Consider the following 27,984-nt stretch of genomic DNA (forward strand, 5'->3'; position numbering starts at 1 on the left):
ACTTTGCGTTAAAATTCTGTACGAATTTACTCTGAGCAAAATTTCGACGATACACTTCTTGTCCTTCCCGGAACGACGTCGGCTTTGCCCGCAAATTGTATTGCCGGACGTTGCGATCATAGGCACGACGGATATTGGCTTGAATTTCTTTTCGCAAAAGAGCTAGGTTATCTGATCGAGATATAGGTACTATAGGTTCCTCCAAAAGCGATAAGTCTTTGAGTAACTTATAATCGGAGTCCGAATAAAGCACGGTATGGGGAACATCCTAACGATTGATGCAAAGATGATCTCAAGGAACAGGTTATACTAGTAATGTGCATGTCCCACTCGGTTTGATCGTTTTTTAAGTACGAACGGACCGCAGCTAATAGGGAACGGTTTACCCGCTCGGCCGCATTGCTTTGTGGCGAGTAAAGCGCGGTATAAACGTGGTTATGCCTAATTCGGTAATAAAAGCGTTAAATTCCGATGCCTTAAATTGTGCACCGTTGTCGCTTACTATAGTTTCGGGAACGCCTACACTGTGAAACACCTGTTTTAGTAGAAACTCTATTATTGCCGACGACGTAAATTTTTTCAATGGTTGGAGCCAGGGATATTTGCTAAAATGGTCCAGTACTATTAGTAGACCAACATGTCCCTGTTTACTACGCGGGTAAGGGCCTAGCAGATCGATATACAGACGTTGAAATGGTCTGTACGTTGGACAGTGCTCACCCATTGGGGGGCGTAAGGTATAGTTAGGCGCCTTGTTCTATTTACAGGCGTCACAAGATCGAATATAGTCTCTAACATCTTTTGATAAGCCTGGCCAAAATAAATTTCGACGTATCTTTGCTATGGTCTTTTGCATTCCCGCATGAGAGGAAGTAACGCCATTGGGGGGTTGTCGGAGAACCTCTTCTCTTAAGGTTTCGGGAACCCACAGTTTCCATGCCTGTTTATCTTGCATTTTGTTTCCATCTGCATGTTCGGTACGAATATACAGAAATTGATCTACTATTTTAACGTCTGGGAATTTATCTAAATTGTTCGTAAACTTGGTTTTTAACGCCGTGTATGTGTCTTCCTGAAAAGCCTCGGAACTTAGGTCTATTATGGGGGCCATATCTATTGCCGAGATTTCGTTTTCACATAGCCTAGATAGAGCGTCAGGAACAACATGGTCTTTTCCTTTGCGATGTGAAAAAGTAAATTTAAATTGCTGCAAGCGAAAAATCCACCGAGCAAGTCTGCCAGACACGTTTTGCTGCCTCATAAGCCAAAGTAAGCTTGAATGGTCAGTAACTACTTCAAATTCTTGTAATTCTAGATAGCAACGAAACTTTTCAATAGCTAATACTACAGCCAAACACTCGCGCTCGGTTACACTATAGTTGCGTTGCGAACGACTCAGTTTTTTCGACATGAATGCGATGGGCTTTTCAGCATCCTCTTCTGACAGTTGAACCAGCACGGCACCAATGCCAAAGTCGCTAGCATCACAGTGAAGATAAAATTTTTTATCAAAGTTCGGATTTGTTAACACGGGAGCCGAGGTCAAAATGGATTTTAACTTATCCATTGCTACTTGGGCTTCGGCAGGCCAGCAAAACTTTACCTTTTTAGAAAGAACATCTGTGATTGGGCAGGTGAGATCAGCAAAATTATGTATGAATCGTCGATACCACCCACAAACTCCGAGAAATCCGCGAACTTGTTTTAGGTTTTTTGGCGATGGCCAATTTATAATACACGAAATTTTGGCTGGGTCGGTGCAGATACCTCCACTACCAATGACATATCCTAAATAGTTGATGCTTGTTACCCCAAATTCACTTTTGTCTATATTAAGAGTAAGATTGGCCGTGCGGAATTCCTCTGCAAGCCGAACCAATACTGACAAATGGGATGCAAAATCTTCCGTAACAACGCAAAGGTCGTCTAGGTAACCAAAGACACAATGGCGAAGATCTGGGGGTATAATCTGATCCATTAAACGACACATTGTGGACGGCGCGTTACATAGGCCGAAAGGCATAACTTTGAACTGGTATAACGGTCGACCAGGCACCGTGAATGCCGTTAAAGGCTTTGATTCTGAGCTGAGCTGGATCTGCCAGTAGGCATCTTTTAAGTCTAGCTTGGAAATGATATTAGCTTTGGGTAACCTCGAAAAAATCCCGTCAATGCTAGGCAAAGGATAAGCATCCTTTTTGGTAGCCTCATTAAGTCTGCGCGCGTCAAGGCAAAGTCGAATTTTGTTAGGCTTGACTACCAGACGCATCGGGGAGCTCCACGGGCTCACGGAAGGCTCAATAACATCCAACTGTAGCATACGGTCAATTTCCGCATACAGCAGTTTTTCTACTGCAGGACTTACAGGGTAGAAACGTTGTTTTACTGGTAATGCATTTCCCACCTCGATTGTATGTTCTATTAGGGACGTACGACCTAATCCATCTGATGCTTTTGGAAATAATTGCTTAACTACTGCTAGCTGTTGTTTGCGTGGTAGTTAACGGATATAGGTTTTCACCTGAAAGTTCACTGATTTCCTTAGACGCCTGTAACGACGATATAATAATTGGAGCGATTTGGAAGATTCTCCAGAAGTCATGGCCTAGAATTAGTTTTTGTTAAATGCTGGGAATAATATATAATCTCATAGGCTTTTTAATATTGTTGTAGCTAATTTCGGTATCAAGGAAACCTGTTATAGTTTGATTTTCCCCGCCTGCTGTTTTCGCTCGCGACTTTAAGGGCTTGTACTCCGACAAATTTGAAAAATCTTGCAGTGCCAGCTCTGCTCCAATGCAACTAATGTTTGCCCCCGTGTCCAACATACCAAGTTCTTTATACTGTAGGAACGACACTTCGGCATAACTTCGCAAGTCAGTGGAGTTGTTAAAAATAGTCGAAATCTGTATTTTCTTATTTCTCTTAACCTCAGCATAATATGACTTTAATCTATTAGTGCGCCTATTTATTTGTGGATATTTATCCTGAAATATACGGCTTCTTACTTCTAAATAGTTTTGCATTCTCTCTTCATATGGGCGAAATCGCATCGGAATTCGATTTCCTTTCGCTTGCTTATCCATTACTGTATTTTGACTTACATTTGCGGGGGCATTCGGTTTTTAGCGAATGCACCCACTCGTCGGTTTTCCGACTGCTTTTGGAGGCAATTTGGACATTGTGGCGTGTAGGCGTTTAGCTTTCCACAGGTATAACAAAAGATATGACGCTCCGCTAAACAGTTCCGCCAGATATGTCCTAATTCTTCGCAGTTCCAACACTTTAGCTTATCATGAAAGCTTTGTAAGGCAGCAAGTTCCGCCTCTGCTTGTGAAGTTTCTTCGGTTTCGGAACTATCATCTTCTAGCGCATATACTTGACGGCGATTCGGTCCTAGTTTGGACTTACCCTGATCTGGGCGACAACTTATCTCCTGCAACAAATTTTCGCTCATGTGAACTAAGCGACGTAAATGTCCTACAGAATGCACTGGCTGGTATAGCAACTTTTCTCTCGTATCGGGTAGCAAAATGTTTTTTAATATTTCACAAAGCTTTTCTTCTTCAATTTTAATAGAGGCTTTGTCAATTAATGAGGCCACGGCCTCATAGAAAGAGGAAAACGGTTCTCCGTGCTTTTGCTTGCGCGCTCTAATCAATTCCATGCTCATAAAGTCCGATCGGTAGTCCTTATATTGTTGACGGAGTGAGGCGCAAATGTTTGACCAAACAATTCTATCCACCTGCTTATGATATCTCCAAAACCAAGATCTAGCTTTTCCAGTGAACAATACATGCATGTTCTTACACATGATTGTAAAGTCACTACCTAATGTCTCGTCGGTTAGGACTTTTATTCTATAAATAAACTCGTCCACTCCTAACCCTTCAGTAGACCCATCAAAATGTACACCCCACTTTTGCATGATGTCGACTGTCTGCCTAGAATGTATGGATGCTGAACTGAGAGATGATGATTCCCGGTTCATATCGGATACCTGCCTATTATTAGATTGAGGACGGTTATGTATAGATAAAGATGATATAACGGTATTAACCGTTTGTTCTATCATTTCTTGGATAGTTTTATAGTCCACAGTCTGATTTCGACGGGTATTTGTGGTACGAGCTGGTCTACCGGCGCGGGGCCTACCGCGAATTGGTCTACTAGCAATACCTTCCAACTGGATTGTACTCTGGCTAGCATCCAAAGCCGAAGATTGACCACCACTGGCGTTTAACGGGACTGGGTCGGGTATGGTGGCCGTACTAGCTTCTCCTAACTGTGCTAAGGTTTTAACTAAATTTCTGGTGGTTACTCCCCGCGACACTGGGTCGGGCGGTGGAGGCACTTGTTGCGAACGAGAGGGCGAGCAATTTCCTACAACTACTTTAATTTCTTTTCTGGTTATCGGGGCACTACAGGTATAACAACAAGAATTCTCTGTTAACCACGCTTCTACACAATTTTTGTGAATCCGGATTCCTTGCACGCTAGATAATAACAAGGATTGGTATTATCCATGACAGTTGCACATAGTGCGCAATTATTCTTCATTTTATCCGAAGAGGCGCTTGGAGGCGAATTTGTAACTGGCATTTTGATTTTTTTTTCTTGATCTATGTTTTGACTGTTCCTGAATTTGACATATACTGGCAACTAAAAAAAATCGGGTATACTGACTTAGCCTGCAGTGTACATTTATGAAAAATGTCGCTTATTGAAACTAACTATGATGGTCTCGAACTGTCAGATTTTAACTATCTACGGATCTTTATCCGGCAAGTAAACGCATTGTATCGCATTCGGACAAGTTCCAGGAAAGATACATCGTCGATTTACTGACAATAAGACAAATTTGTGTTTGCCGCAGTAGTACCTTGACAGAAAAATACACCAGCTTCGCGATAATTAAGTATTGGGATGTGATCTTAGGCCCCTTCTCAATATTCTATAAATATGCAAGCTTGACTTTATGCTCTCATTAAGGTATTCTACAGCTAACTCCTAAATCATAAAAATGTGAGCAATAATTGTGAGTAACACAAGATTTCCTATAGCTGATGTTTTCGCTATATTTTTCCATTGGTGTATGTCAATCCTCGTAGGTTTCTCGGTCTGTTATCCATATCTAAATAACAGCGTCGTAGGCCTTGTAGAGGGTCGACCTCTTCCCGTACCTTATAATGCGATAGGTAGACCAATCAAGTCCAACTACTTCAGCACAACTAATACTGGCATTGGGATGATCTAAACACTACTGAATTAATCTATGTTCGTACCACTAAAAGTTTTTATTCTTAAAGTGGCCCCACGTTGGGCGCCAAAAGTCATGTAATGGTTGCCTCAGGATGAGGAGCTGGTATTTCGCGACAAATAAAAGTGTTGCCCGTACGCGATACACAAGATAAGTTGTGATTAGCGATCTCTTCCTTCTACCCAGTTATGAGAACGGCGGGTGGAATCCTCTAGTGCCTTAGCTCTTTCGGCGATGGGGTGGGTCTGTGTGCCGTCTCTAACTGTCCATACATACTTTAGTTTTTAGGATTCCCACAGAAACTACTTTATAGAACTTAACATGGAAAAGAAAAGAAAAAAAAAAAAAGAGAGGGCAAACTTTAAACATACTACTGACAGGCTAACGTTTCACAAGGTCTTAGCTGATATTCGACACTTGCTCTCTCTACCCACCCAACCATAATCTTTTCAGCTATTTGACGAAGATACCAGAGAGATACTTCCGATTCATAATTTAAGTTGCCATGTCAATTCAGGAAACAACACACCTTTAGCCGCTCATGATTTTCTTCAAGGAAGTATCCAAGTTTATTTGCAAAGGGGCGTTGGTTGATTGAACATTTTCTTTCTTTCAAATAGGTAGTATTCCATTATCTTTAGTTGAATCTGATTCATTAGTGTCTACCGACACCAGAAAATTTAACAAGTTTTCTTAGGTATGTACAAAGTATTTGTTCGCCGGATTAAATTTATGGAATTGGATATCGGCAACATTATTGGGACTTACAACTAAGTATTTATTTCTATAACTTCATTATTAAGCGCTTACAAATCAAGGTTTGAAGATTTGAGTGATATGGGGGCTAACCAGCATTACGATTCGTTTTTGGGTCATTATTTTTCTTGGGGGGGGGTCGGAGTTATTAATATTGTGGAACCGAGCGAATCTCGTTTTTAAGTCGCACGAGATTAATGATACCTTTACTTGTTTTTTTTCTTTCTTTAGGGTAGAATACTTTCTAGGTAATAATCTTTATAAGCTTGTAAGCGGTCACCAAGCTCTCAGTATATATACGCAAAACAGAAAACTAATAAAGCTCCCGATCGGAGCTTACACCACGCGCTGTGGGAAAACACACGAGAGATTGGATCGACTTACAAATAGATCACAAAATAGGTGTGCAAGGGCGCATAAGTATGACTCACATGGTTAAACTTCCAGCGTTGAAAGGCCTTCCAGCGTGATAGTGATGAGACGGTGTTGTTGTTAGCTGTAAACTCTATTGTGGCATCTGCACTAATAAAGATTATATGGGCTAACGATGATTTTGGTTCAGTGATGGTCGGGTTCCACAAATTATTAAATTCCGCCACCACTACTCTTAAAATATTTTTCTTTGTTAGAAGGCTACGTAGAGTTAGAAGAGTCTCTGTTCTTCCGGGGTCAGTCGCGATTCCTAGGGGGGTAGTCAATCGACTCGCTGTTCTGCTTCGAATCTGCTACGGTATTCCTCCGGGGCGTTAATAGATGGGACTGCCTTGACTGCCGGTATTTGGTGGGGACGGATACGACATCCCAGCCCCGTAAAATCCCTACTCCAGACGACTAATACTGGCTCATGAGATGGTTGGCTTTAGCCTTTTAGCATTAGCAAGCCGCTGGCGTATTGGAGCTTGAGCTCGGGCAGCCCTCGAACTGCCAAGAAAGCTGATTTAGTTTAGAATACGGATATACCAAAAGGGTGACCCATACCTGTGATCTAAGAGGTTTTTCCAGAAAGTGAAAATAAAGCAGCAGCGGAAGAGATCTTCCGGAAATGTTTCCACTACCCAGCACGTGTTTGGGGCACATGAGATTATGCCATTCCCGAACGGACTGCAATCTGCCACATCCGATAGGAAATTCTCTTTCACTTATGCAAAAACGACCATGGTTTGGGTTTTGTGCAATTTAATTGTCGTGCTATACTTTATCAATGGCGCGTCGAACTTAACCTGGTAGCGTTTTATTTTTTGGGATCAATTAGACGACGGTCGGTGAAGAATACTTTTGCGGGTTGTGAAAGAGACTGATTGCATCCGCGTGGGCGTTTATATACCGAAAATTTCCAGACTCTCAAGCTTTCTTTCTTGGAACGTCATGGAAATTTGAACCCAGTTGGCGGCACTGAACAATGATTAAGATTACCCCTCGCTGCCGTAAAGTATACTTTAATAGGGGTTTGCTAAAACTATTGTTTTTGGCTTTTCTGGCTGAAAAATGATAGGCGGGCATTCCGTTCAGAATGACGACCATTACAATCTAATACTATAAGCATTTAAAATCTGGCTTTTTTTGATTTCCCGCTAAACTAACGGGTTTTTCCAAAAGTCGTAGAACAAACATTTTCTATTTCAAGGTGCTTTATACACCCATAGGGTTTCCAAAGACCTAAAACTAAGATGGGATGCATACAAACCCACAAACAAAGGGACAAACATTTTCATTTTGGGAAGAAGAAGAAAATCTTGTTTTTTGAATTACTTTTGAACGGAACATCGGATTTCAACAAATGAGATGTCATTCGACGCGTATTCTCATTAAGAATAAAACTAGCTAAACAGCCGGGAGCTTTTATCCCCACCGTATCCAGCAGCTCCAATTTTCTAAATTTTTATTTTTACACTTTCACCGCTTTTTTCCCCAAACAAATCTATATTTCGAAAGTCTTGGTATGCAATCTTCTTAGTTTTTGCAATACCTTTCGGTTTGTGTATCACTCGTTGCGATCGGACCATAATTGCAGATTTTCAATTCTGCGGCTATATATAGTAGTTGTCTTCGCACGCTCTCTTGCGCGTTTCGCCACTACGTGTACTGCCGTCCACAGTGATATTATTGGGAATATAATTTTTTGTGTTTTTAACAATTTCGAATAATATTTAATAGTTTTAACTGCAAGGGTATATAAACTTCGGCTTGCCAAAGTTAACTTCCTTTCTTGTTTTCAGTAGCATTAGTTTTGGCAAATGTATTGCATTGTTTTTATTGATTTCGAATGTAATAAATTATTTCTCCATTGACCTTTTTTTTTGAAAATAAATGCAATACTATGCCATTATATTTATATTTTTGAAAAATGGTACAATGATATTCCATAAGCATTTCTTTTTTCAAAGCAATCAATAGTTTTTTCGATGGCAATACTTTTTCAAAAAAAATTATTTTCGTACCCATGGGTGCTTAACATGACCAGCACCCAACAAATCAAGCAGTAGCCAAGTTGGAAACAGTACCAGGCGCTCAGTAGCACCCACTGCGGATGGGAATTGCTGATCGGCTTATTATATGTCTCACTTTCCCCGTCTCACCGACTCAACGGTACACTGACTTGCCAATGCAGTCAGCACTGCTACCATAATCAAAATTCCCTGACCTACTTTAGAAAATAGCTTATTTCACTAACCATTACACTAAACTTCCTTGTTTCAAGTCGTATATAAGCATGTATCAAATGAAGAATAAATCAGTTATCAACGCATCTTGTAACTCCGCGGTTCTACTTTCAACCTTCGGGAATAGAGCTCGTAATCCTACACTATCTCAACTAGCAGATAACCAGCTCAACCTTAGCGCAGTTCCCGCATCGCCTGTGATAACCATCGTTACCATTGCCGCGACGCGATCGTCCAGCGAGTGTCTACTTCGGTTAGGCGCTAAATCAGCGCACAAATAGGAAATAAGCATACAATTCAATAAGAAGCGGAAGGACCGCCAAGAAGCTAACACAAATTTAAATAGTCATAAGTTAATAAAAACCCAAATTCAAATGGGAAGGCGGCGCGCCAGCCATAAAGGGTCACACTGGCCATAAGCCAAATGGATACGCTACCAGGGTACAACCAACCCTTTGGAATTCTTGAGTAAAATGGAGGAATGGGCTACGGGATACGGCATAAACAAGGATGCACTGGTACAAGCAATACCGTTCATCCTGGAGGGAGTCGCAGTAGACTGGTGGAACACGACACCTAGCCAAATACCCTTCCCAGAAACCTGGGAAGAATTAAAAAAGGTGTTGCGGGAATACTTCCTACCGCCGAGGTACCAGACTGGTACAAAACTGGAAACACAAATCACACAACTACGGCAGCGAGAAACGGAGCCAACGAGGGAATACGCAATGCGGTTGAGGAAGCTTATGCGGTTTACAGAACATTCGGAAGAGGCAAAGTTAGACCCAATATATAAGATCTGCAGGAGCAAAATAAAGCTCTACACCAGACAATCAGGTTTCAATACACTGACGGAATTCCTAAAATTGGACGAGGAGGCAGAGGAGATCGAAGCAACGGAAAGAACAGCGGCACCCACAGGAACAGAAACCACAGGCTCAGTGCACAGATATGCATGAGATGCGGTGGAAAGGGATGCAGGGAAATAAGGCATGCTGCAAGAACATACTGTAGCCAACCGAGGCTCTTCTGTTGGGTGTGTGGAAAAAACGAAACAAGGACAACAGGAGGCCTAAGCAGGTAACTCTGGTGGCTCATGACCAGAGACAAATACCAGCAAGAGAAGGGCGACTAAGTTACGACAGGTTTCAGATATTGGCGGAAGTTTGAGTAGAGGAAAGAGAGGCAAAAGGAGTAGTGGACACAGGGGTATCACGAAGCGTGATAAGTAAACGTAGGTATCATGAGATGAGAGAACAAGGGTGATGGAAAAAAGCACGAACGGAGATAACGATGGCGAATGGGGCAAAACAGAAGGCGGAGGGAGAATTTACAGCCATGATACGGCTCGCAGGGGAAAGATTGGATTTGAATTTGCTAATCCTAAGCCAAAACACAGGAGGAATGCTACTAGGAATAGACTTTCTAGCAAAAGCGCAGACAAGACTCCCGTGCGGCAACCTGGAATTGGAAATCACGGAGCCAGATGAGGAAAGGAAGCAGATCACGGAGGAGAAGGAGCCAACGGAGGAGAAAGCTATCTATGAATTCCGCACAGGTTAATTGCTTGTTGTTGGCAATGAACCACTTCACAGCCCTTCCTTTATGCAACTCCGGCATTGCTTTGGGGATAGCTATCTAAGCTATCTAGCTATCAAGCTGTGTGTGTTGGCGGACCATTCTACCTGCTCCAGGAACTCAAATGGTTTTTTCGCCCGTCAAACCTGAACGACCACTCGCGGACTTGTTTAGCGACCTTTGCATAGTCTTACTGGCTGGGTATAGCGCTGCTATTTTCCTTAACTCTCTCCTATGGGCGTCTTTTTACAAGTTGTCGATGATCAGACTTGCCACTGGGTTTTCCCCTTCGGCGTTCGTTAGCTCGATGCTTGGGCCGGCTCTGTCGTGGTATGCTGCTTCCAGCTCGGCCCAGATATCGACGAGCTGTGGGTCGTCCTCCGTCTCTGAATAATAATCCCACAATGCCTTCCTCATGTCGTCTAATCTACCATCCAGGGTAATTTTGAGCCTCTGTGCTACTTGGACAAAGTCTTCCTTCTTGAGGTGGTGGAGAGCAGTGAGAGTTCTTTCCCATTCTGCTTTTGTTGCTCTCACTGTTGGGACAATCACGTTGGACGCCAGATGTAACGAACTGATTTTGTTGGTCTACTCGCTACGAGAATCGTGCGGCTTGGTCAGTAGATTGTGTGTTCGTCCCACCAAATTTTTATGACGTGACTGCCCCGTAGATCAGTGAGAGAGCACAAAAGTCAAGGGATTAAAGCGAGTTTAATTTCGTTTTAATTATAACAGCGGGTGGGTGGCTCGGTTGCTCTAGGTGTCGCCGAGCGCTGGCTCCAAGGGCTGCTGATGATGCTCGTCCGGGCTCGTCAACGTGTTGATTCGGTGATCGCTGAATCTTACCTGTATCTCGAGATGCTTGTGGTGTCCCTCGCCTCTGCTCGCTCGCCGACGCGTTGACTCGAGGCCGCGTGTCGCGCCTTGGACTCGCAGACTTGGCGAACAGGTGCCTTGCTCTCCAAGGAAACGCCTTTCGAGACAATGACTGCCTGCCCCTTGCTCTGTCCCGGACGGTCCCACTAAGTTTCGCTTAGTTCGCGCTGACAGTCAAGGCTAACTGCCTATCAGTTCACTTCACTTTACGCCTAGCGTAGTCGAACGTTCCACCACGGCCTCACCCTATTGCTTGTCGACCATGACGTTCCTGCGATACTCAATAAGTTTTCCGTGGCGGTCGCTGCTGATGTCCTCAGATCTGCTCCTTATCATGCTTGCTGCGAGGCTGAACGTATCGTGGTCTCTGATCCTTGAGGTCTTGGACGATCGCTGTTCCGGCACTTGCTGATCCGTTGGGCGTCTCCAGGACAACGTCTCTTAAATGCCTCAACCGGTCGACTGCTCCCCCTTTCTGGATGGTAGTGTGTTTATCTGGCACTCGGGATTTCGGTCGGTTGCTGTTCTTGGTCTTCGCCGGTAACCGCTGGGTTTTCCAGGACAACGCCTCTTAAAACTACAAATCGGTCGATCGCTCGTCCGTCGCCCCAGTTCTTGCTCAGTCGGGCAAGGCACACTGTGTTTTGAGAACATTCCCTACGAGATCACGGTTTTTCGTCGCAGGACTCTATTTCTCGATTCTGACGGACCTGCCGGGCGATGTGCCAGGGTGTGGTCGTGACAAAGTATGAAACAAATCGCCTTGACTTAGCCGTGTGATGCCCCTTAGACCTCACCCACCTGTGTCTCAATTGGGAAAGTTCTGATGTCCCACTCCCGAACGTCTCGAAGTAGCGGTCTGACTCCTTGTAGGCTTCCCACGGCGCTGCTTCTAACGACTTGTTGTTGTGGACTTGTTGTTCACGTGCTGCTGGTTGACTTGGTTCTTTGACTTTGATAACTGACTGATCTTGACGGCTTGACTCCTCGTGATCGACTGATCCAACTCCCAGAGCCCTGCGCCTTATATAAGGCATCCGGGAACCGCTTTTTCCCATTTGCGCACCGCACGCTGGTACTCTTCACTCCATGTCCAGTTTAACCTCTTTGTCCTAGCCCCACTGCTACCACCTGGAGTCCGATGTCTTGGCGCTATCCTGCTAAGCCTCCTGTGGCATGTGGTAAGCAGGCGTGCCATCCCGCTGCTGAGATGTCGCACTTCTTCTTCTGGTCCAAAGTCCACGGTGCGTCCAAAGTTTGGTGCGTTCCGTTATTTTCTTTTGCACACGGCACCATCACTCTGCCATTAAATTCTCCACTCTCACCCTCTCTCTCCGACCGCTAGTTCTTCAAACTCTCTCTTTTTCCACACTCTCTTTCTCCAAACTCTCATCTTCGCCATGCCGTTCTTACGCGCTAATTCGCCGCGTATCTGGTAGCCGGCAGTCCACCATGTATAATTTCCGCTGCAATTTGTGGGGAGTTATTAAACTCCTCCGTTTTGGGGGAGTAAACGAAATCGCGGTAAAAGAAAAAGACAATATAACAATAAAATAACAATAAAGTACTCTAAAAGATTCATGCATTGCATAATTAGAGATACAATGATTTAATACTAAAGGAATACAGTTTCTAGTGTATCTATTTGGCACACTAAAATGCAGGCGACCCAGTAACTCGGGACTCTACATCACCATGAATAAGATTTCTAGTAATCGTAATACCAAGCATAGCTCTACGTTTAGCTAATGATGGTAGGTTAATTAGAAGTAGTGTAGTAGAATAGTATTGTATCCCAGTTAAGTCCCTGTAAGGCAAGTATTAAGAAGACTCAATCCGGTCTATATACACCCCATATTGGGGACTCCAAACAGGAGCGCAGTACTCAAGAATTAGTCGGACTAATGAAATAAACAAGGTCCTTGTGACACAGGGATCATCGAATTCCTTCGACCACTTTTTTATAAATGCAAGCACGCCCCTGGCTTTATTTGCCATAGTAGTAATGTGATCAGAAAAGGATCCATATAGACTCCAAGGTCGTCAGCATGCGTTATCTTATCTAACACACAACCACTCAAAGTATAAGTTGCATCGTGAGGGCTGCCACGAAAAAAGGTCATTAGTTTACCCTTAGAACCATTTAAATATAATTCATTATCCATGCACCATGTTTGAAATGCATTGAGATCAGATTGTAAAGCTAAACTTTGTGCAGGATCATTATATTGCAGGCACAACTTAACGTCTTCTGCGTACATAAGTACACGTGACTTCGTTAGGACTAGAGGAAGGTCATTTATAAATAATGTAAGCAGGAGCGGACCAAGATGACTTCCTTGTGATACACCGGACGTAACAGAGCTTTTAAAAATGACCCTTTGAGCCCTGTCACTCAAATAACTTAAAATCCACCTAAGAAAATCACCTGGAAACCCTAAAAGGTCCAATTTCCGGACTAGAATCGGGTGATTTACACAATCAAACGCCTTACTGAAATCAGTGTACACCACATAAGTCTGAAGATTTTTTCTAAAACCACTTATAACACAACTATAATCAAGCTTACGAACGGACGTGATTTTTCTAAGCTCCAAAGAAAAAAAGTTTTCACTTTGAACTTATAGCTAAAATAAGCGTAGACACCAGTTAAAAGATCTTGCTTTCACTGTGAATACTGTAAATCTTCTTTGGAACCGGCCAGGTTGCCACTTATACTGATTCAAATAAATATACAAGCAATTAAAGCCGTCGAACTTATCTGTCCACACTCTTTACACTCTTCACGTCGCTATGTCTTTAAATTCGGCTCCACCAAACAAACGACTTCTCAGCAACACAAAGAACATTGTGAGTCCCACCGAGCGCATGTCTGATGCTCCGCCGCCGTGGCTCCTAGAAATGCTCAACTCGCGCTTCAAAGAACAAACAGCAAATAGCATCCTATGTGCGGGACGCAGAGGAGCATATTCTAGATGGGCTTACGAGCCGCTTAGAATGCATTGCAGCCGAGATGAAGCAGTTTGGAGAGCATGTCACCATCGTGGAGGGCGAGGTGGCACAGTTACGCGCTGGAAGGGATCAGCTGAGTGAACGCGTCAAGCATCTGTATCGGGAGGTTGGCGAGCTGACCACCCTGAAAGAGAGAGTGGGGGAGGTCGAGGCAAAATTGGCAGCACAGCAAATGGCAAATCAGGCGTGTGACTTACGCGTATTGAGGGGGAAAACTTGAAGGTGCTGTATAACCAGCAATGTTTTTCACTTAAGCAAGCACCGCCACAAGGAACTATTCCTCTCTTCTGTAGACCCGGTGGTCATAATACGCATGGAAATCAGCACGAAAAAATCACGCTGCTGCGCTGTATCGGAGCTTATCGTCGCACAGCAAAACAACAACTAAGTTTGCATATGATGGGCTTCGACTCACAAGCCGCTCTCTATGTCAATGACCAGCTCCAGTGTAATATTTAAAGAGGCAATGAAGCTTATAAAGCGCAGACTGCTCTCTGCTGTTTCTACCGGCAGAGGTCTAGTCCACGTCCGGTGCAGTGATAAATTCTACTGCATCGAGAGTGTGGATCAGCTTTTGGCGCTCTCGCAAGACCTTGCTGTTGATAAGCCAGCCTCTCCTCTCTCTTCTCAGCTCTCTTCATCGTCGCGAGCTGCACCTTCGTCATCTGCGATGGACGGAATCGCAGCGAATTAAGAGGGATTTTTCCGTTGATATGTTCCTGTATCTTAATGTAATTTTAACTAAGTACTTTAATTTAATATATTCTCTCTAAATTAGACTTAAGATTTTTCAAACTCTTAAAATTACGACTCTCTTAATTAGGTATCTCCCGTTCTCTCAAGACTCCTTTTTGTGTTTCGTAGTGGTGCGTAGACTAATTATTATATCAAAAGCAATAGGTGCGTATGCGGTTCTGGTTGTCTGGTCTGTTGATGATGGATGACAACGTATGCTCGCCGAGTGCGAGCAGCTATACGATGCTTAGAGTACTTGGTAATCAGAGGACTGGCCTTCGTGTATGCCATATTAACGCTCAAAGCTTAGTGAATAAAATTGAAGAATTTAGGTATTTATTTGTTAATTCTAACATTGATGTTATATGTTTGTCCGAAACGTGGTTTACGTCTTATGTTAGTGATTCGTTAGTAGAGTGTAGTTGTTATGATCTCTTTCGTTCCGACCTAGTTAGCCACGCCGGGGGAGTAGCCATATATGTAAGTAAGCGACTTAATGCATAGTTTGTCTGTAAACATCCGAGTGATAGCTCCGTTGAATGGATATTTGTTCAGATCACAAATACATTATACTCATCAATAACTTTAATAGGCTGCGTTTATAGACCAAACCGATTTTTGATTACCAAAATTGATTAGACTTATTGTCCTCTACATCTATACCTTATTCGGATGTTATCCCTGGGGACTTCAACAGCAATATTCTAAAGGAAAATAAATTACCGGACGACATCGAATCTCTTGGCTTAAATTTAGTAAACTCTTCAGTACCTACACATTTTTTAAACCACTGTGATACTCAACTTGACTTATTTTTTGTAACTGACTGTGATTAAATTTCCATGTATAGTCAACTTTCAATGCCAATGTTTTCAAAACACGATCTAATTTATTTAATTTATAATATTAATACAGACTTAACTAAAAACCATATATTTTATAGGGACTTTAAGAATATTGACTACGCCTTGCTGAGTACCGACTGTAATTTATGTGACTGGAACTCTATTTATGACTATACAAATATTAATTCTCAATTGACTGTCCTACAAGTTAATACATATAATATATTTATATAATCGATTATTATCATTAGTGACGAAAATGACCAAGCCACTTGAAGCCATGGTTTAAGTCAGCAATTAAAGTATGTCGGGTTGTTGGTATGATTTTCCATATTTTTGCGCAGATTGTATACGGCGAATATCCTTGAGCACACCACAGCCGATTTGAGAATGCGCGCCAGCCTTCTTGCATACCGAAAAAGTCCTCCCGAAAATGCTGCAACGAGCATACTTGTGTCTCTGTCTCTCGCAGTGGCTCAAGGATACACGCACAACAATCGTAGTGCGCATCTCCCTCTCAAACCCCTAACCTCTCACAACTTTCTTTCTCATGTTCGCATTGAACTATACTGACCACCTGGCGAATAGACGGAACAAAGCGTACTAACAAACAATCGTTACAGTGCAGAGACGAGAATTACCACTTGGTAACACGCATTTGATTTAATGCTTTTACACTGACTATCATAATTTAAGATCCGACACGGCCATTCTGACAATTACACGTCCTCGTGTACTGTAATCTTAATATTTTAAATATGACTTATAAATTCGTGATTATAGCTTGTGTTTTCTTTTACTCATCAATTTCGAACATCATTTATTTATTCGATATATTATCTTACACTTAACATTTGCCTCTTATTTCATAATCTTTCATTATTTTACATTCTACACAACGTTATAAACAAATTTCAATTTTTATTCTCATTGTATAATCAAATTCATTTTAACATTTAATTCATTTCATTTACTTCTCAGCATTTCAAAATTCGACTCTAGTTATCGTCACTATGATTTCCTTTTGATTAAGAGCTTAGTCCTGTCAAGAACGCCACACGCCATGTTCCAACTTTCGTCTTTCACTTGTGCTTGCTCAATGACGCAGATAGCTTAAATCTCAAAACCATACCTTTAACTCACACATTTCAATCAAATATTGTCATATATCAACCATACATAAACTTTGCATCCGCCAGGTTATTTCCATTCGAATTCTCAAACACATCCGCCATTCACAAACATGTTCTTATCGAAGTCTATTGAAACTTCATTTCAACCATTCCATACTCTATATGAACATTTTGTTTTCATATAACATATCCTCTCACACGGATATATTATATCCATTTCAACAAGTCTCGGGCGGGCACTCCAATTCACTCGGAACATAACCATCTGGCATCTTTCTCAAATCTTCATGACAATATTTATAAGTTCTCTTATTATGCAATGACTTCAAGATATATCTATCTCCTTCTAGAACTTCACTAACCAAAAATGGTCCTTTAAACTTTACATCCAATTTAGTTTGATGCCGTTCTTCATTTTTCAGTAAAACAAAATCTCAAATTTTATGTCGTTCAACTGCTGCTTTATTTTTATCGAATCTTATTTTGTCGTGACTAGCTTGATTGTTCATATTTTCAATTGCCCTATCTCTAGCATTAACTTTATCTACCTCCATCTCCGTATCATACGGTGGAATCAAACCTAAAGGACGAGCCTCCTTGCCGACAAGTAACTCTAGGGGACTTGCTTTGGTTGTACTACTAACTGTGCAATTCAAGGCAAGTTGTACCTCAGCTAAAGCATCTTGCCAAGATCGGTGACTTGATTCAACCGCTGACAGTAGATTCTTAAGGGTACTCATCACACGTTCAACTTGACCGTTTGCACGGCTTCCTCCTGTAGCTATAAGATAAAGCTTAATCTTCTGTGATGTACAAAATTCTGAAAATTTCCCACTAGTAAAACATCTACCCTGATCAGCTATTATACGCTGCGGTATTCCAAACAAAGAGATAGATGATTTCATTGCCTGAATACAACTGTCAGAATCTAATCTTAAAGTATGAAACAAATAAACAAATTTTGTTAAGGCATAAATTTGTACTATCACGTATTCCTTAAGATCATTCTTCCCACTTAATTTCCCAGTGATGTCGATATGCACCGTGTGCCATGGCACATTCACTTTTGGAATTGGATGTAACTCGGCTTGTATCTTCCCAGATGAACCCTTAACAGTTTTACATGTAATGCAGCTATCGACAAACTTCCTAACATATTTATTCATCTTAGCAAACCAATAATATTGCTAAGTTTTGTCAAGAGTCTTTTTCCATCCCAAATGCATGATGGACTCGTGCACTTGATTTATTACTGACCATCGAAATGCATGGGGCACTACTGGCAAACAACGGGTTCTTCCATTTCTCTGGACTTTACGAAACAAGACACCTTTTCTCAACTCATAAGTCTGTGCAACATCATCTGTCAACTCTTTAGAGTTAAGTTTGTTAATGATATCAGTAATTTCAGAATCCTGGCGCTGTTCAGCAGAAAGCCAGTCACTTGAGATTTCTGCCAAGTTTACACGCTTTTCAGGAACTAAAGACTTTTCAACTTTTGTGGCTTCCTGAATTTGATTTCTCGATAAAAAATCCACATGCGCCATGCGCTTTCCTTCTCTATATTCGATTTTGAAATCAAACGACTGCAGATACGCCCACCAACGATGCACTCTTGGTGTCAGATCAATCTTTGTCCGCGATGATTTAAGAGAATTACAGTCAGTATACACTACAAACGTACGACCAACTAAATAATGACGGAACTGTTTAACGGATTCTACCACTGCCAAGGTTTCTAATTCGTATGAATGGTATCTAGACTCTGCAGGGGAAGTAGTTTTACTAAAATACTCTATTACATGAGGACTACCATTGATTCGATGCATTAACATTTCACCATAACCGTAAGAGCTTGCATCTGTGTGTAACTCTATTGGATGTTGTGGATCAAAAATAACAAGTACAGGCTCATTTATAAGGATAGCAATAATATTTTTTCTAATATCTTCCAACTCGTTATTCCAATTAAACACACTTTTACTCGAAGTTAAAGAATATATCGGTTTCATAATCTGTGATAACCGAGGCACGAATTTTCGGAAATAAGACGCTAATCCTATAAACTGTCTTACGCTACGAACTGTTTGCGGTGGTGGCAGGGAATTTAACGCAAGAATTTTTCGCGGATTAGGCCTTAACTCTCCAGCTTGTACCTCATACCCCAAGTATTGTACAGTAGTTTTTAAGAATCCACATTTTGCTATGTTAAAAGAGAATCCCGCTGCAGTCAATACATCCAACACAATCCTCAATCTTTCCATACCTAACTCTATGGTAGATGACACCACCATTATGTCGTCCATATAGACTATTACATAAGAATATGCAAGATTACCCAATGCGTTTATAATGGCTCGCTGGAAAACAGACGGGGCGTTCTTGAGGCCAAATGGCATTGTCAGATACTCATAGTGCCCATCAGGTGTAACAAACGCGGTATATTCAACAGAATCGGGATGAATGGGTATCTGATGGTATCCACTAGCCATATCCAGACAAGTAAAATATTTTGCACCCGCCAGTCTAGCAATCTGGTCATTGATAAGTGGTAAGGGATATCTGTCAGAAACAGTATTGCTGTTCAGTTCACGATAGTCAACGCAAAGTCGATCGGATCCGTTCTTCTTTTTAACCAAGAGTATAGGGCTAGCATAGGGAGAGCAACTAGGTCGAATAATGTTACAGTTTAACAATTCTGTTATCCTTTCACGTACAATTTCTTTTTCATTTGAACTCAGACGATATGGACGCCGCTGCACAGTTTTGTTTGAATCAATTAATCTAATAGTCATCTCACCCGTATTAACCTTTGTGCAAGGGATTCCATCAATAAATGCAGCTGAATAGTCTTTGAGTAATTTAATTAAGTTTTCCTTGTCATTACCAATCATTTCAGTATCAACATTAAGTAACAAAGCAGATGGCTCAGATACTTTACAGACGTTTACCGATTTAGACTTAACAAATTCAAATTTATCAGGTTTCAAGATGATTTCGTATCCTTGACTAAGTATTTCCCTACCAATTACAATATCATTTGTGAGATGCTTATCTGCTATGACATGAAACAGTATTTCTACAATATTTCCTTTAATAATGCATTTAGATAGTTTTTGTAGCTTACTGGAAATGCCAGCGTCGCCAATACCTCGTATTATGACAATATTATTAATAAGTTTGCCATCAAATTTATCGGCAACACTACTTCGCATAAGCGAGCATTCTGCTCCAGAGTAAAAGCAAATAGGAAAGATCTCACCCTGGTGTGTCATAACTCATTTTGGCTCAGCCACAAAACATTGGTTACATTTCTTCTCAGTAACTGCTCCAGATTTAGCTGCATTGTTCGTGCACCGATTCGCAAGATGCCCAAGTTGTCCACACCGGTAACAGGTCACATTCTGCAAGTCACGATGCTGTTTATTCTCCGATCCAGACCGCTTTAATTTACACTCCCCATTTTATGTCCTGGTTTCTTGCATAAGTGGCACACGATTTTGGCTCGCTTGCAGTCGCCGCTATTACCATCAGTACTTCCAGCACTCCGCTTTTTGTCAAATGTAAATGCTCTCAGTTCCATCTGGAGTTGACTTCTAGTTTGTACATTTGACGAAAACACCATACGCTGTAAACGGTTGTCAAAATTGGCCATATGCGCAAGTACCGTGGATACAGCTATTTCCTCGGCGTTCATATTGCGCCACTTTGTGGTCAATGACGTCACCATACGGCTTGCGTACACTGTGGGCTGGACGGCTGTTCAGCAGATTCAGGAACATAGCTGCCGGCGTTTCCTCAATCTCGAAACGCTGTATAAATAGTTCTTTAAACTGCTCCCAATTAATGCCGGGATAGCAGATCTGTGCAAGCCACGCTGAAGCACTGCCCTGCATGCAACTACTCAACATCATGATAAGTGCGCTGCCATCAATCTGCTGTTCGTCCATAATAATGCTTGCCGTTGCACACCATTGAGTCGCATCGGCTTCAGTTAAATCTGGGTTAAATTTTGGCAAAACCACTTGATTTTGTGGACGCACAGACGCTTGCATAGCTTTACACATTTCAACGAAATTGCCATTCTGCAGTTCCATAATAGTACGCCACTGATCTTCAGAAAATGCAGGAGTTGGCATAGCTTTACACATTTCAACGAAATTGCCATTCTGCAGTTCCATAATAGTACGCCACTGATCTTCAGAAAATGCAGGAGTTGGCACCGATCCCACTTCTGATGTCGGGTTGTTGGTATGATTTTCCATATTTTTGCGCAGATTGTATACGGCGAATATCCTTGAGCACACCACAGCCGATTTGAGAATGCGCGCCAGCCTTCTTGCATACCGAAAAAGTCCTCCCGAAAATGCTGCAACGAGCATACTTGTGTCTCTGTCTCTCGCAGTGGCTCAAGGATACAAGCACAACAATCGTAGTGCGCATCTCTCTCTCAAACCCCTAACCTCTCACAACTTTCTTTCTTATGTTCGCATCGAACTATACTGACCACCTGGCGAATAGACGGAACAAAGCGTACTAACAAACAACCGTTAGAGTGCAGAGACGAGAATTGCCACTTGGTAACACGCATTTGATTTAATGCTTTTACACTGACTACCATAATTTAAGATCCGACAAGTACTTATTCACAAACGGGATACTGCTTTTAAAAAATGGAAGCGATACAAGACAAGCCAGCACGCAGCGCAATATAAAACTCAAAGAAAAAAAATTCTTACAATTAATTAATCAAGAAAAACGCAAATATTTCTTTACCAGATATAATAGGGCGACATCAAGTCAGCAGAAATGGGCTGATATTCAGAACTAGGCATTGGAAAATCCAACACTACCCGATGTGATACCAATCCTGAAGAACTTAACAAGAAAATTTTAGACTGCACAGTACCTGATGCAACTAAAGATGACAATCTTGATCACCTACCTAGAAATATATATCGAAATTGTGATAATATAAATTGCGGCTGTGATAATGGTACCTGTGATAGTAGTTTTAGTTTCGCGTGTGTAACTGAGTCCGGAGTCCTTAAATCAATGTTACTAATTAAGTCAAATGCCACTGGAGTCTGTAACGAACTGATTTTGTTGTCTGCTCGCTACGAGATTCGTGCGGCTACCCCAGAAGAATGTGTGTTCGTCCCACCAAATTTATATGACGTGACTGCCCCGTAGATCAGTGAGAAAACACAGGGTTCGAATGGTAACAGTGCTATTTATTCTCATGGTATCGGTATCTCCTTGCTCTGGTTCCGCCGGCTGCTGGAGCTCCTCGTCCTGACTTGTCGACGCGTTGACTCGACGTCAGCTGGCTCCTGTGTCTCGGGGCGCTCGTAGTGGCCACCTCTGCTCTCTTTCCGACGCACTGCCTCGGGATCGCTTGTCGCACCTTGGACTCGCAGAGAGTTCGGCATTATAGGCTTGGGGAAGCGTCACAGATCTCAGACTAGGGTGAACAAGCCTTGCTCTCCAGGCCAACGCCATTCGAGGCAATACCTGTCCCTTGCTCTGTCCCGGACGGCCCCGCTAGGTTCTTGCTCGGATCGCGCTGACGGTCAAGGCTATCGCCAGGAAGCTGCCTAGCAGATCACTTTGCTTTACGCCTAGCGCAGACGAACGTTCCACCCGGCTTTACCCTAATGCTTGACGTCCGCGACGCTCCTGCGCTCCCCAATGAGCTCCGCGCGGCGATGGTAATGCGTGGCGTGGCTGCCGGTGATGTCTGCTGGCGTAGCTGCCGATGTCCTCTGCGCTGTCTCCTGTCTTGTCGCTGGGCTTCTCCAGGACAACGCCTATTGACTGCTTCAACGGGTCGTTCGCTCGCCCTTCCTGACTAGTAGCTTGGCGTTCTGGCACTCGGGGATTTGAGCGGTTGCTGTTCGGGAACTGCGCCGGTAATGGCAGGGCTCTCCAGGCCAACGCCTCTTGAAACCGCAAATCGATCCACCGCTCGTCCTTCACGCCAGGCCCTGCTTGGTCGGGCAAGGTACGCTGGGTCTTAGACAACTTTCCTCCCCGAGCTAACGGTTCTTCGTCGTAGGCTTCTTTCGCTTGACTCTGACAGACCCGCCGGGCGATTCGCCATGGTGTGGTCGTGACAAAGTTGGAAAACAAACGCCTTGACTTGGCCGTGTGATGCCTTCCGGACCTCAGACACTTGTGTCTCAATTCGGAGATTCCTGATGTCCCAATACCGAACGTCTGGACGTGGCGATCTTGCTCCTTGTATGCTTCCCACGGCGCTGCTTCCGACGACTCTCCTTGTTGTGGCTCCCTCGTTGACTTACTGTTCACTTTGGTAATTTAACTGATCTTGATGGTTTGACTCCTCGTGATCGACTGATCCTGCTGCCAGCGCTCTGCGGCCTTATATAGGGCCTCCGAGAATCGTGGTTCCCCTTTTGCGCACGGCCCGCTGAATCTCTCCACTCCGGGTCCAAAGTCCGTGACTCCTGTTTGACCCACTTGTCCTTGCCGCACAGCTTGCAACCGATGTTCTGCCCACTGCCGCCGTCCCGCTAGTTCCCGTGATGCTTGTGGCACGCCTGTGTGCCGCTCCACTGCCGAGGTGGCACTTTTTCTCCCGGTCCAAAGTTCACGGGAGAGTCCAAAGTCCGGTGGAGTTCCGTTATACCCACATGGCACTCTTGCTCTGTCCGCCAAGTCTCCACTCTCTCCTTATCCGCTCCTTGGTCTCCAAACTCCCTTGATCTCCATCCTTGGTATCCAAACTCTCTTGTTCTCGATCCTTGGTCTCCAAACTCTCTTGTTCTCCATCCTTGGTATCCAAACTGCCTTCTTATCCAACAGCTCCTCGCCGCGGTGTTACTACGCGAACTCGCCGCGTATCTGGTAAGCGGCCGGCCATCTGTTACAGCTGCTGCTGCTTAGATTTGTGGGGAGTTATTCAACTCCTCACATTCCCCCCCTACCTCGGGAAAAATTTAAAACTCGTTCCGATTCCCGCGGCGCTCCCTCGTTGCTCCTCCGATGCTCCCGCGACGCTCTTAACTGCATTGAGTTTCCACAGCGCTGGTCATCCTCCTCGTAACAACTTGAAATCTCCCGCGCCGATATTTCCCAAGTTTCCACTGGGACATCGATACTCATGGGCTATCGATCCCCAGCTCGCTGCTCATTGATGCGTCTTACTCCTGTCTTTTCCATTTTATTTTCTCAGCTCCTTCCAGCCTATGCCGTTCGTTGTCCTTAACCCCAAGTACAACGGCTCCAGCGGCTTTGAATAACGTTTGGCCTTCGTTTGCAGCAGAGCTTTTCTGCCCGTGTTTAGTTGCACTTTTGGTTGAACCGGCATTTACTTCTCTTTCATTCCTGTTAACTGTTGGTGCAATGCGTGTTTCTATCTTTTGTGACCAGCTGCATACGGTGTAGAACTGATTCTCCACCGTCCTCTCCCTTTCCTCGGGTAACAACTGGACGAGCTCGTCCGGCGCATTCTGTATGGAATTTCCGGATGCTACGGTGTGTGTCTGGACTACGGGACTTGTGTTGCTTGTCTCCCTTCGCGCATACTCCCTTCTACGTGGCGTAATCGGTTGACTCTGGCTCGCGGCCGACGCTGAAAGCTGTTGCCTTGCGGGTGGATCCCTTATCGTTACTCGTGTCTTTGTGTCGTGCGCGTAAGTGTCCTTTCCGCCTGACGTAATCGCGGATGACTCTAGCAAATGCCCGACGATTAATCCTGTTGCCATGCGGTCGGGATCAACATCCATCCCTATCCACGTCCTTGTGACCTATCCTTGTAATTGTCCTTTCTGCGTGGCGTGTGAATGACTCTCGCTTAGTGAACGGTTCGTTCTTTCTTTGAATGTGTGTGGCGTATTTTGCAGATCACCAGAGAGACGAAATCTACAACCTGGTAAGGGCCATCGTACCTCGGGGCTAGTTTCGCAGCGAATCCTACAGCCGCTTTGGACAGGTGATGTTCCTTGGCCCACACTATGTCGCCCACCGCTGGTGACCATTGCCTCCTTCTCAGATTAAAGTGTCTGGCTTGGTCCTGGGACGCCTTTTCCATACTTCGCCGTACGATCTCGAATACCTCCCTCAGTTTGTTGGCATTTTCCTCAGGGGTCTCAGTAGCTCGTCCCGTGCCTAGGGTTTCCTTATCAAACGCCGGTGTATGGCCGGTGGATTCCGATGTGCTCGTGTTCACTGCTAGCATAATCTCCGGCCGCTTCTCGTCCCAGTTTCTCTGGTACTGCCCTGCGAATTGCGCAATCATGGTCTTGACTGTTCTGTTTGCTCGTTCGGTCGGATTCTCTTGTGGTGTGTATGATGCGGTGAATTGTTGACTGATACCCATATCAGCCAGGAAACTTTTAAAGATACGGCTCGCAAACTGTACTCCCTTGTCCGTTATGACCACCTTCGGGACCCCGTACCTTGCGATTATGCGCTCCCTAAACGCCTTCTTGAGCGACTCTGCTGGCGCACTGCGCAGGGGCACCAGTTCCGTCCATTTCGAAAATCTGTCTATCATGACTAGCAGCATTTGGTTCCCGTGCTTAGATCTTGGTAGGGGTCCAACGAAGTCTCCGCATACCGTGGCCCATGGTTCCTCCGGCACTTGGGTCAACATCTTCACGGCCGCCTGCATCTGATTGGGCTTAAATCGCATGCAAGTCTCGCATTTTTTTACGTGGATTCGGGCGTCTCTATGCATGCCTGGCCAGTAGTATCGGGCTGCAAGCCGTGCAATTGTCCTCCGGCTTCCTACGTGTCCCGCAGACGGTGCGTCATGGTTTTCCCTCAACACCGTTTCTCGTAGCGACTTTGGGACGCACATCTTCCATGACGCGACGTCTTCACTGCCGGCTCGGTGTGGTATGTTGGTGGTAAATCTTGTACAAACCGGCGGTACCACGACGCTACTCCTGGATATTGCCGGAGCCCTTTGATGGTCGATGGCGGTTCCAGTTCAGCGATGGCGGCTACTTGTTCTGCATCTGTTCCTATTCCCTCGGTGGTCACTCGATGTCCGAGGTACAGCAGTTCCTTCTTAAAGAATTTTTCTGGATTCAGCCTCAGGTTCGCTTCACTTAGACGCCGGAACACTTCTCTAAGGTTTCTCTTGTGTTCCTCTAGCGTGCGACCGATAACTATTACGTCATGCTGGTATGAGAATGCGTGAGGTGACATCTCGGGGCCAATTACTTGGCCCAACACTCGTTGAAACCGTGAACGCCGTGTATTGCCTGCTATTCTCTTCTAGTGCGATCTGCCAGTATCCATCCTTCAGGTCCAAGCTGCTGATGTACCGCGCTTCCCTTAGTTGATCTAGGCTGTAGTTAATGCGGGGCATTGGGTAGGCATCCTTTACTGAACTTCGCGTTGATCTGTCTGAAGTCGACACACAGTCTCCACATTTGCGTTGATTTCCCCTTGGATTTTTGGGTTCTTGGGGTAGTATCTCTACTTGATTGGCTTGTCATCCTTCATTTTGATCTGGTGCTCTGCCATATTCGATGTTCCCGTCATAGTGCTGAGGTCTGCCAGCTCTGCTTCAAGGAACGCTGTAGTATCGTTTAACTCGTTTACTTGTTGAACGACTGTTACTGATAGCTTCTCCTCGAGCCATCCATTGTGTCGGTTCCTGGCTGGTATTATTATCTCGTGTCCAGTACACCTTATCTCAATTCCAACTTGTTTCAGGAAGTTCCATCCTAACACCAAGGAATCCACTACTCCGGGTAAAACAACAGGCTCATGGTCATTTGTTTGTTGCCAAATTTGCATTAATTCCGTAGCATCTTCTGTCTGCCAACCTAACTTGCCGTCTCGTCCTTGTAATCCTTCCTAGAGCAGCAATATTTGCCTACAGGCCAAAATTTAGATGAGCACATAGTTGCAAAATGAGCACAAGGAACACCGATCTTAAATGATGATACTACCCTAGCATATGGAAAATTAAATCATTCAACCCTCAGATCATCAATCTTAACTTTGTTACGGATAAAGGCCGTAATTTCCAGGGATGAAAGGTCAGGATAAGGTCAGGTCAGGTACACAGGTGACTGTTTTAGGTACCACGCATGTGACAGGTTTTGGTACTTCAGCATTTATGCACAGAGAAAATAAAATACCAAAACTGGTCATCAATCGGGTATTTTTGCATATCAATTTTGATCCCTTATGTTGCCATATCATATTCATATTTCCGAACATATGAAATTTATATTTTCGAACATGTCAATTTGGTATTTTTCATAACAGATTGATATGCGCACATATCAAAGTTGTGACCAAATTGTGGTATTTTGTAATATCCAACTGATATGCTTTCATATCAAACTGATATGCTTTCATTTCAAACTGATATACTTTCATATCAGATTGATATGTTTGTAATATCAATATTAATCAGTTTTGTTTTTACTTTTTTTAATCTTTTAAACAAATAAATATTGAAACCCCATAAGATCGCTGTATATATTTATTTTTTATATATTTCGGATCAATTATAAAAATTATTACAGGACTTTTAGTAAATGACCGATCACTCTGTACTCGGATGCCTCCTGTAACTTTGCATCAGCGCCAGGAAGTCCTTCTTCTGTCCTCGATAGAAGCTTCCCAGCGAAGTGGTGAACGCCAACTTGCCCAGTTCAGCATCTTGGCCAGCCATTTGACTTTGTGTAGTGCAGTATGTGTTGTCAGCCACCGAAGCGCACGTTAAAGTGTCCAAGAAATAAATATTTTAGAATTAGGCAAACATCAAGTACAAATGAAAATGAGATACTTACCATTTGCAAAAATAAAGACACAACATATGTTAATGTTTCACTTTGTACACTTTCACTTTTCGTCGAATGTTAGAGTGACCGCGGCAATTCTGTCAAAAAATATCTTTTGTACCATACTTAATACCATAAATACACAAAAAATACGAAAGCACAGTCATACTTTTTTTTCGAAGACTTTTCGATGTTACGATTGATATGAAAAACATATCAAATTAATACGAATATATATTAATATGATGCAAAATCATATCAATTAGAAATGTTGATATGAATTCGTATCATGCTGATATGAATTCGTATTAATTTGATATGTAAAAGGTGATATGTGTAAATTGAGGAGACAAT

At 43.4% G+C, this 27,984-nt stretch overlaps 1 protein-coding gene across 8 annotated transcripts in view; it reads right to left on the minus strand.

Annotated features, from left to right (window-relative positions):
- LOC119561890 overlaps positions 1-27,984 on the minus strand; it is a 129,985-nt gene that overhangs the window by 58,268 nt on the left and 43,733 nt on the right. Inside the window, exon 1 of one of the 8 annotated variants that reach the window (XR_005221502.1) lies at positions 6,448-6,927. The exons of the other annotated variants lie outside the window; for them this stretch is intronic. The gene's annotated coding sequence lies outside the window, so the exon portion shown is untranslated. Of the gene's footprint in view, positions 1-6,447; positions 6,928-27,984 lie in introns of those variants that run through there. 8 annotated transcript variants of the gene reach the window in all.

Source organism: Drosophila subpulchrella, unplaced genomic scaffold (assembly GCF_014743375.2).
Source record: "Drosophila subpulchrella strain 33 F10 #4 breed RU33 unplaced genomic scaffold, RU_Dsub_v1.1 Primary Assembly Seq384, whole genome shotgun sequence".
NCBI classification, from domain to species: Eukaryota; Metazoa; Arthropoda; class Insecta; order Diptera; family Drosophilidae; genus Drosophila; species Drosophila subpulchrella.